The sequence below is a fragment of the Haplochromis burtoni genome, unplaced genomic scaffold (assembly GCF_018398535.1).
Source record: "Haplochromis burtoni strain Fernald_Lab_line unplaced genomic scaffold, NCSU_Asbu1 Contig_198, whole genome shotgun sequence".
In the NCBI taxonomy this organism is placed as follows: Eukaryota; Metazoa; Chordata; class Actinopteri; order Cichliformes; family Cichlidae; genus Haplochromis; species Haplochromis burtoni.
In genome coordinates this window covers 546,734-556,740 of record NW_024582559.1, presented here as the reverse complement: position 1 = coordinate 556,740, position 10,007 = coordinate 546,734, and the positions used below count along the sequence as shown (strand labels likewise).

At 39.9% G+C, this 10,007-nt stretch overlaps 1 protein-coding gene across 5 annotated transcripts in view; it reads left to right on the top strand.

Annotated features, from left to right (window-relative positions):
* kcnip4a (potassium voltage-gated channel interacting protein 4a) overlaps positions 1 to 10,007 on the top strand; it is a 153,962-nt gene that overhangs the window by 91,463 nt on the left and 52,492 nt on the right. The window lies entirely within an intron of this gene.

Here is a 10,007-nt window from a genome sequence, read left to right as displayed (position 1 = left end):
GTCCTTGGCTAGTCAGTCAGTGAATCTCTTAACACGTCCTCATCAGTTGGTGATCCATCTGTAAGACACAGAAATGTTTGTGCTGCAATGTAGTTACACAAACCTACTCATTTTGTAACAATCTATGATTCACAGTTAACCTGTTCATATACATACCATACCATCACGTACCACACACGTGCCGTCATGGGTTTAGACTCAAATTGGGGCTGTAAATTTTAAAATTAACATCATGTCATATTGAAAAAGAAACTAGCGACTGAGACACTTATCAGGAATTGATACTGAAGTTATGGATCAAGTGAGCAGATCTTTTTGCAGCCAGAGAAGGAACCCCCCCTTCTGGCTATTAGGAAAATTGCAAATTCAAAGCATTTCGGCATTAGCCTCTCAGACTGTAGCGGCATCTTTTACAACAATGAACCTTGAAGAGCAGCCTGTTAACTGTCCTTATTGTCAGAATTAGTTGGAGTATATGAACATGCTGCTTAACACACACTTCTTCTTCAGGCTATTTTCTTTTATTAAAAAATAAAAAATATTCATCAGAAGTTTAAAAAAAAAATCTAACTGTTATTTATGCAAGGAAGCTTGACAGGTCCTTTCTAACATGCTTAAATGTTCTGGGAAGTTGTGTATTGATCTCTTAATTCGTTTATCAAGTGATTAGTATTTGTATTCTAATAGAATAATTTGTTTTGCTTCTGGAAAACGAATATTTGGTAGATGTACAACAGTATAGCAATACATTAGTATCGTTACATCAGCATGATGTATAAATAAGATGTCATTTACCATTGTTAGCAGCCAATACTTTACTAGTACTGTATGTCACACCAAATGTTGAGAAACTAAGAAACAAATTTCAACCAAAACCTGGGAAAACAAAATCAGTATTGGCACTGAGCAGATTTTAATTTTAAATACTGGTATCCAGAATTTCACAAGTGTGCATCCTTAATATTTGCTGCTGTTCTGTTCTGTGGACTTTCAGTTGTTGATCAGCAAACTGAAAAAAGAGAAAAGAATAATGGATGCCTCCTTCAGAAAGAAAGTGAAAAACAAAACTACGGCTCTTACATAATCGAACAAAGCAAACCCTTTTAAACCCTTTGTTTATTCTGCAAATCCAGCTGAAACCAGTTCCACTGCTGACATTTGTTTCCTCAAATCATGCAACATACTGATTCATACCATAGAAGGTCTTTATATAAAGACAACATAAAAAAGATGCTCTGTCCGAGAGACCTCGGTGCTATTACACTACCCACTTTAGTATTTTCCATTAATTTTCATAGCTCCACTCATCTGCATGATAAGAGCTGATGGTCCAGTAAGTAGTCACAGGAAGTAGTCTGGCCTCCAGCTCCTTTTCAAACATGCACCTGGACCACTTTTGAATCTCCCCACAGTGTTTGAAATGTTTCAAAGATAATAGACGTTCCAGTCTCATTATGGTGTTGTTCGCTGATGTGTTTGGCCTTGTGTTCGATGTCATTTAAATCCCTCGCCTGTTTCTGTTGTTGGGAGCCTCTGCGAGTAGAGTTTGTGTAGGAGTAGCTAGGTACACTCAGAGGTAGAGCCCTTCAAATGGAAACGGCAAAACATTAACCGCAGTATGACTCAAGCTACCGCACTGAAATTTGTTCAAAACATCCTGAACTAGCGGTCTGATTTTTTTTCTTTCTGTTTTTTGTGGACTAATTGCACCACGCAGTCTAAACTAACAAGTGATGGTTCATGTTCTCGTACTTTCCTGTGACATTTACACAAAGGGCGACAGAGATATCCAGTATCCTTCTTGTCGCTGGCCCCCTCTCCTCCCAGGCCTTCTGGTGTTTACAGAACTGAGTGGCTACTTTGACCGACCACAGGGACAGCAGATGTCATTTTAAGGGGCAGCCGTGCCACCGATCACCATGTTTGCTCACAGCCCCGTATGATTATAGGAAAAACACATTTTTATTTATTTTATTTTTTTCTTGTAAACTGTAACTTTGTGTTTAACAAATCCTTCAGGTTCTGCTGAGCACACTGGCAACAAAGAAACATATTTAAACTAAACTCTATTAGCTCAAGCACCAGTTTGGAAATTGGTTTAATTAAAGTCATATCTGAGCAGTGCCCGTCTTCCTCCGTCTCAAAAAGACCTGCGGGAACTGTTTTTACTGTATTCATAGAGTCTCTGAGTCAAAGGCAAATCACTGTAAAATGGACTGTGTGCTAAAAGCACTTTGAGTGAATCTCATTATCTTTTTTTTCCAACCCATCTGCCACATGCACCATTTTTCACAGAGCTGCTCGTCGCGTTCAGAAGTGCTGGGTGATGTCACAATGTGACAGAGAATAGAGAGAACATTCGATATGCACATGGTTCTTTAGTCCATTGATGAGTATCACAGTACTAAGTGAAAGCTAATGAGACATCCCCTAAGGAGTCAGTTAATATGTAGTTCTGGAATGTATTGTCTCTGTGAATTATTCTGAGTGAAAAGCAGACCTTCAGAAAAGACTTGACATACCCTTTGTTAACATCTTTATGAAGTAAGGCCTAGCCTGCACTTTTTGGATGAATCTATACCGTCTCCCTGGGAAGATTATCTCAGAATGATATCTGAAAAGTGGCACTGCTTCTCATTAAGCCATGTGGCATGTAAAAGACAGAGCTATCCATATTCTCTGATATGCAAATGTACCCTCAGCTACTCTTGCAGGAGTAAATGAGGAGGAGGCGGGGGGTCACCTATGGAGTCTCTAGTTCCCTTTGGATTTCTCTTTTCTTTCTTATGTTATCAGCAGCGCGTAATCTCAGTCCTTTTCAAAGTCACCCCGTCATTATACAGTATTGGTTTTGCTGCTCGCTAAATTAGCATTTAAATTGAAAAGTGAAGCCACACCGGTGGGCTTTGGGCTGCGAGCTTGTTTTGCGTTTCCTGCCGTGGCGTGGTACTCGGTGCAGCAGTTTGTTCGCTGATATTAATCACTCGGTTCCCACAGGGCATGGTGACCAGTATTAAGAGGGTTCACTTAGAACTGGATTAATGAATAGCTTCCTGCTCGGAGGAGCTCAGCAGGTGCAGGAAAATAGGCTTAGCCTGAATGCGGAGTGACGTGGCTAGCAGTGGGACAACGGCAGTTCCTACTGACATCTGTAGAGCAACCGCAGGTGCTTGCTGTCACTCCTGGGTGCAGCGCTGGTTTGATCAATACTTAATTTGTCGCCATAATAATGCATAACACTTTGTACTGTTTGCTGAAAGGTAGGATAAGACGACAGAGAGGCAATGATCCAAAGCCAAAATGTTGAAGTATAGTTAGAGATGTGACTGTGTCTGTTTCATTTATGAAAAATGGCATTTTGCATTTACAAGTATTCAGATTCATCACAGGTCCACATGATGGTGAAGAGAAAAGCATGACTTGCCACAAAAAACAGTGCCATGCCATTTTTTGGCAATAGACCATCAAGCATTAAAATTCACAATATGAGAGATCATTTCAGAGCCAGTGGCTGCAACAGGGTTTTTCCTGGCTCAAAATGGGCCTGCTGGGGGGCTGGCTGCATGAGAAAGCACAGTTTCATAAGTAGAATAAATGAAATACCATTGGAAAATTTTATTACAAATATTTTTTATTGTCATCCTGTTGATTTTATTTTAGGGAAAGGCCCAAATCCTCTTTGAGGCATGTTAAAATTATATAGAGGCAATGGCAGTGTCTGGAGGAAAAGCCTCGTTGTGCTTTGCTTTGTTACCACTTTAATGGGCTTTGACCGGCTGATTCTTGCTTCTTCCACCTGATGGCAGCAGGTCCAAACAAACAAGCTTCTTGCAGTAAGATGGAAGAGGGAAAAAACAGAAGCTCAGTGATGATTCAGAATGTTAAAATGTGGCCCTGTCAGATTGCCATTGGCTAAAACCTCAAAGTAGTGAAAATGCCAGCAGATATGGGCAACTTATCTTCTGCCAAGTTCTGCTTGGTCAATAGTGCAAATCTAAACAGCGCTGAGCACAAACAAATCAATTTTAAGCATGTGTTGAAGCAGTTCAGGTAGATGATACTGATATGTCTTATTATATATTAGCTTCATTGATCATTTCAGACCTGTCCAGAATAAAAGTGCCTGATTTTCCAGTAATATTGGCAGAACAAAACAAAAAAAGAGACCTTTGATTTGATTGTGTTCTTTTGAAACACATGAGAAAGAAAATGTCTTCAACTACAACTTTGACTGCACAACCCATCTCATTATTGGCATCCAAATCACATCAGTTTGCAATTAACCATATTCTTTGAAGGTTACAGGCCACTGGGGCCTTCTTGTGTAATTTTCCCAAACAAATGGAAGACATTAATTTGTTTTAATGCCATGTTGCAGCGCTCTGCTTTGTCTGCAGATGGGAATTCAATTTTAACTTAATTTAACGTAAGGAAAGCACGTTTCTTCCCCCCACTGCATTTAAGAAGGGGCTATACCTGCAGGTCCACTGATCACAGTTGTGATCACATTAGCTTAAATAGACTATTTGAATGCCTAATGTCTTGCTGAGCAAATGTGCACAAGCAGAATGGTTGAGTTTGTTTTGTTCTTCAGATATATCTGCACTACGTTGTGCTCATAGATTTGCCTTTGATTATTAGAAACTTCAGAGAAGAAATTAGTAAATCAAACAACCACTGCAGAAGAGCATCTCTGAACACACAATACGTCTAGGCTTGAAGTAGATGGCTACAGCAGCAGGAGACCACGCTGAGTGCCACTCTTGTTAGCTATTAACAGGAAACCAAGGCTTTATTTCACATAGGCTCACCATAATTGGACAATACAAGATAAAATAATCTGGTCTGATGAGTATTGATTTTCTGCTGTGACATTTGAATAGCAGGGTCACAATGAGGTGTAAACAGCATGAGCACATGTGTCCATCCTGACTTGTATCAAAGATTCAGGTTGATGGCGGTGTAATGGTGTGGGGGAAATTTTCTTGGCACACTTTGACTCCAACTAAGCATATTTAAATCCCACAGCTACCTGAGTACTATTGCTGACTATGACCAGGCCTATATAACCTCATTCTGATAGCTGTTAACAGCAGGATAGCGTGCCATGTCACACAGTCCATATCATCTCAAACTGGTTTCGTGAACATGAGCTCAAATGAGTTGTGCTCAAGCGGCCTCCACAGTCGCCAGCAGTGTTGGTCAAGTTACTTGAAAAAAGTAATCAGTAACTAATTACTGATTACTTCCCCCCAAAAGTAATCCCATTACTTTACTGATTACTTATTTTCAAAAGTAATTAATTACTTAGTTACTTAGTTACTTTTTAAAAACACGATTTTACAACCTGAGTAGGTGATAAAGTGATAGATCTTTCAGCCCAATTCTACTTTTTCTGCATAATCCTTCATACAAAATGTAATCAAATGGAAAAGTCTCTTTTTTTAACTTGTTTTATCAGTTTTAATCTTTTAACTTTATGCATCAAGCAAAAATGTAATTATATGCAACATTCTCTGACTGGAAGAAATTAGTTTAACATTTAAACCTATTTTCTGCACATTCCAGCACATAAAATAAAATATTTTTTTTGTGTTTACACTCACTCTTTCAAAAAGATGCAAGTGAAACACAGCAGAAAATAAATAAAGTCAAAGACTCAGCGGTCCTGTTGCTCTATTTTCACCTGTAAAGCAGGAGTAGAGTAGGCGGAGGTTTACCCTGGTGCAGGTGTGCCGCGGTCAGTTGAAGAATCCGCGAGTTTCTCTGTGAGTTTCCCATTACGTCGTTGCGCACTCGGTGCTTGCTTGGAAGTTTAGGGTTTTTTTCGCTGTAAAAAGAAGTTTTCTTCCCACGCACAACGGACGCTAATGTTTTTGTCACTTTTTATGGAATCAAACTTAAAGTAAGGTCAGTACTTCCACGCTTTAAACGCTGCACGCTCATACTCTCTCTGCACTCGATATATTATCCATTGTTGATCTGCACACAGCTGTTGTCAAGAACGTCGCACCCGCTTACGTCACTGTCATGAGACATTCTTGCAAAAAATCACGGTTTTAGTAACGCAGCGTTCCTACGGGAATGTAACGGCAATCTAATTACCGTTTTTGCAATAGTAATCCCTTACTTCACTCGTTACTTGAAAAAAGTAATCGGATTACGCATTACTGCCCATCTCTGGTCGCCAGATCTCAGTCCAATAGGGCTCCTTTGGAATGTGGAGGAACAAAAGATTCACATCATGGAGGTGAAGCCAATAAATCTGCATCAACTGTGTGATGCTATCGTGTCAATGTGGACCAAAATCTTCCAGGAATGTTTCCAACACCTTGTTGAATGTGTGCCATGAAAAATTAAGCTAGTTCTGAAAGCAAAAGGAGGTCCAATCGGGTATTAGCAAGAACAAAGTGTCTAGGGAGTGTATATATTGCAGTATGGCACTATATTAAGGAGTGTAATATATTTTATTCAAAAGTCATCAATATCTATTTGTTACGCCCAAGATTTCCTATGTGTTGGTATTTTCACACATGAGACATGTCAAGATTGATCGACACCAGGAATAAACTAAAATAGAATCAGTATTCCTTTAATAATAACATGTGACTGTTTTCCAGGAAGAATCTGCGCAGGCATAAAGGAATTCAGCTTTGTTTTCAAATATCAGCACTAAATCATTTTTCCCTGTTTGTGTAATGTTGCAATTATAATTATCACAATTCCCAGCGGGTACGGCTCACTGCCTTTTTATGGCTTTAGACTGATGCACTGCTCATGTGATGCTCCGTGTATTTCTCCTGTAGCGGTTTTGTCAGTTTGCAGTTTGCTGCAGACGCCCTCTGCCCCCTACAGTACAGTGCATGCTCCATCCAACACAGCACAATCCTCTGCAGTGGCAATTACCTTCATCACCAATCATACACTGATTGATCCCGCACACTGTGCGCTGATGACACGCACAGACCTTGATTATTTTCATTACCATTAGCCGAGGGCCTTGATTACACCCTGAGCAATGTTTTTGAGGTGATTGGAGAGCTGAGATGCTGAGAAGTGGAGGCATAATCTTTGCGATTAGGTTGTGGTCTGATATTAGTATTTGAAAGAACAAAAAAAGGAGCAAAATCTTATTGAATTCCAGAGCACTTTCTTTTTCTTCATGTACAACTTTTGCCACTGAGGCTTCTGTCACACCTTCTTTTCACCAATTTTACAATCCCTGTTCTCTGAGAGCTACACAGTTACCAGTCCTCTCATGTCCAGAGACAGCACGCTAGTGCACACACATACTTGCACACACAAACACACAAGACCTGGGAGCTATATTTGGCTCTTACCCAGCTGCCACAAATAAAGGAAAGTAAGTGATAGTGGGATAAACGAGCTGCCCAATAGCATGCGCAGCAGAGAGCGGTTGTTTCCATGGCAAAACAGCATCCTAACAATTCATTTGAGCCAACGGGCTGCGAAGATTAAATGTGGAAATGATCACTCCCATCCATGAGAGGGTGTGTAAGGGACCTTATCTCTGGAGCAGCTTTTAATTATAAACTACCATTTTTTCCTAATTAAACATGCAAAAAGTGCCTAGGCAGGATCATATTTCTGCGGTTCTGCACCAGGCAGTTGTGACTATTGCTCTGAGTGGAAAGAACTATTTCACTTTTTGGCTCATCTTGAAAATCTGACAGAAGCTGCTTGCTCCTTTCATCAGTTTTTAGCAGCTCGATGCCCTAAGTTTGCATGACCTATTTTAAAAACACATTCAGGTCACACTATGAATTGTGGAATTCACTCACCGTTAGTGAAGGAATTGGGCTGTTTTCTGGATTAATAAGTAATATCGTATATTGATAAATAGGGAAACAATACAAACAATATCAACAACTATGAACCGAGAGAATCAGGAGACACCAGATGATTACTTTGCTCTGACCTCATCGACTGCTGACCGCAGTCAGAAACCTCAAAGCCCTCTCATCTGCAGTGTTGTCTTTCTCCCTGACCTCTCGCTTATCATCCGTCCCTTATGGTTTTGCTCTTTTTTTAAAGTCTAGGTGACGGTGAGGTCAGACACATGTTGTTTTTTTGTTGTTGTTTTTTTCATGAGCTGACATTTTACACTCATCAGTCCTCCTGCCAACTTTCTCTGGTGTCTCGCCTCAATCAGCGATGCTATTAGTTCCTTAACAGAGTTTGAAAAAAAGAAAAGACGGAAAACATTTTCACATCATCACTTGAGTGATTTGCAGTCTTCTTCTGTCAAGAAAATCACTAGAGCGATTTCCCATGATTTTCAGACAATCACTCTGGGTCAAGCTGATTTTGAGTTTTCAACCTGCTTTTCCTGCTTTTGATTAGTTGAGCTTGTCAGTATCACATTTCTCTCGATTGTGGCAAGTATTTGTGATTTGTCAATGCCTTGATTAAGCCTGATATCACCTCTAATTTACACAGGTGTTTTGGATAGTCCTTTATAATTAATTATTAAACTACTGATTTAATTTGTTCAGGGAAAGGGAAAAAAGAGTAAAATCGCGCAAATTCGATACTTATAGAAAAGTTTTGTCTATTAAAGACAGTCGCATAAATGATTGCAGCATGGGTTAGAAAGCGAAGCACACTGTGGCCGTGTTCATCGTTCTATCATGCTATCTTTTTCGTAAGTGGCATTTAAGAAAGGTCAAGACCTTCTGTCACAATCTGCAGATTATGCAGACTGTGTAAAAGTCGAGGACCCAAAACACAGACACGAAAGGCAGGCGGGGTTATACAAAAGGCAAGACGTTTAATTAGGCTGTTGCAAAAGTCCATAAAGGAAAACATGAAATCCAAAGGGCAAAGCAAAAAACAAAGTCCAAAATGGAAAAGCAAACTATAGCCAGAGGCACACGACGAGAGCAAACACATGTGGCAGGTACACAACCACAGAGACAAAGAACTGTTTATGGTTTACACAAAGGTTTAATCAGGGGACTGGGCACAGAATGGTAACAAGAAGCAAGTGAAACCAATGAGAATAATGAGTAAATACAAGACACAGGAAACAGATGACTGCCAAAACAGGAAGTAACCAACAAATGAAAGTATTACACGCACAAATATACAAATCAACTCTGCATGAGGGGAAACACTGGGGATGGCTGGGAAACATGTTAAAGAGACTTGTAAAAAAAAAAAAAAAAAACAAGAGCATGAAAGTAACTAACAGTAACTAATCCACAAAAACTCTAAATTTTTAATTAAATTCAGTTTTATTTATATGGTGCCAAATCACAACAATGGTCACCTCGTAGTGTTTTAAGTAAAGACACTACAATAATGGAGCGAAACCCCAACAATCGGGCGACTCTGTGTGAGAAATTACATGCAGGGTTAATCTCCTTTGTAACCCAACATTTCAAACTGTGAGAATTAGGTTATGGCCACTTTGACTGGGTGTCAGTGACAGTGTCACTGTCTGCAGAGACACTGAAGTCAGTGATTTGAGACTTCTTGACTTGTGTTACTGGAACCTTTTACAAGGTCTGCACTAGTATTGATATTTGTCTGTGCAACACAACCACAGTTGATGGTTGCAGCCTGATAATGCTAGCTAGCATTAGCTGGTAAATAGTTGAGCCTTCAAAACAGAACAGAGCAAAGCAACCTACCTTTTTTTGTATGTAGTCTATTGTTGAAGCTTATAGAAATGAGTATTAATGATTAAATTAGCCACCCATCGTGTTTGTGTGTAAAATTAGGATTATGTTGACAGGTAACGATTGTCTCTCGTGCATTAGCAAGAAAAAGTGTATAAAAATGTGAGCACACCTAAACGTAATCAGTGCTTCACATCCCACAGCAACTGGTGGCTCACCGTCTCTCCTCGTTCTTTCACCCTTCTGTCTGTCATTTATCTTTGTCACAACGATCAGGTTCATCCCTTCTCCTCGCCCTTCCCTCCTTGCCTCTTTTTCCATTTCCTCACGCCCCCTCATCTTTAGCGTTGCCACTCTATCCCC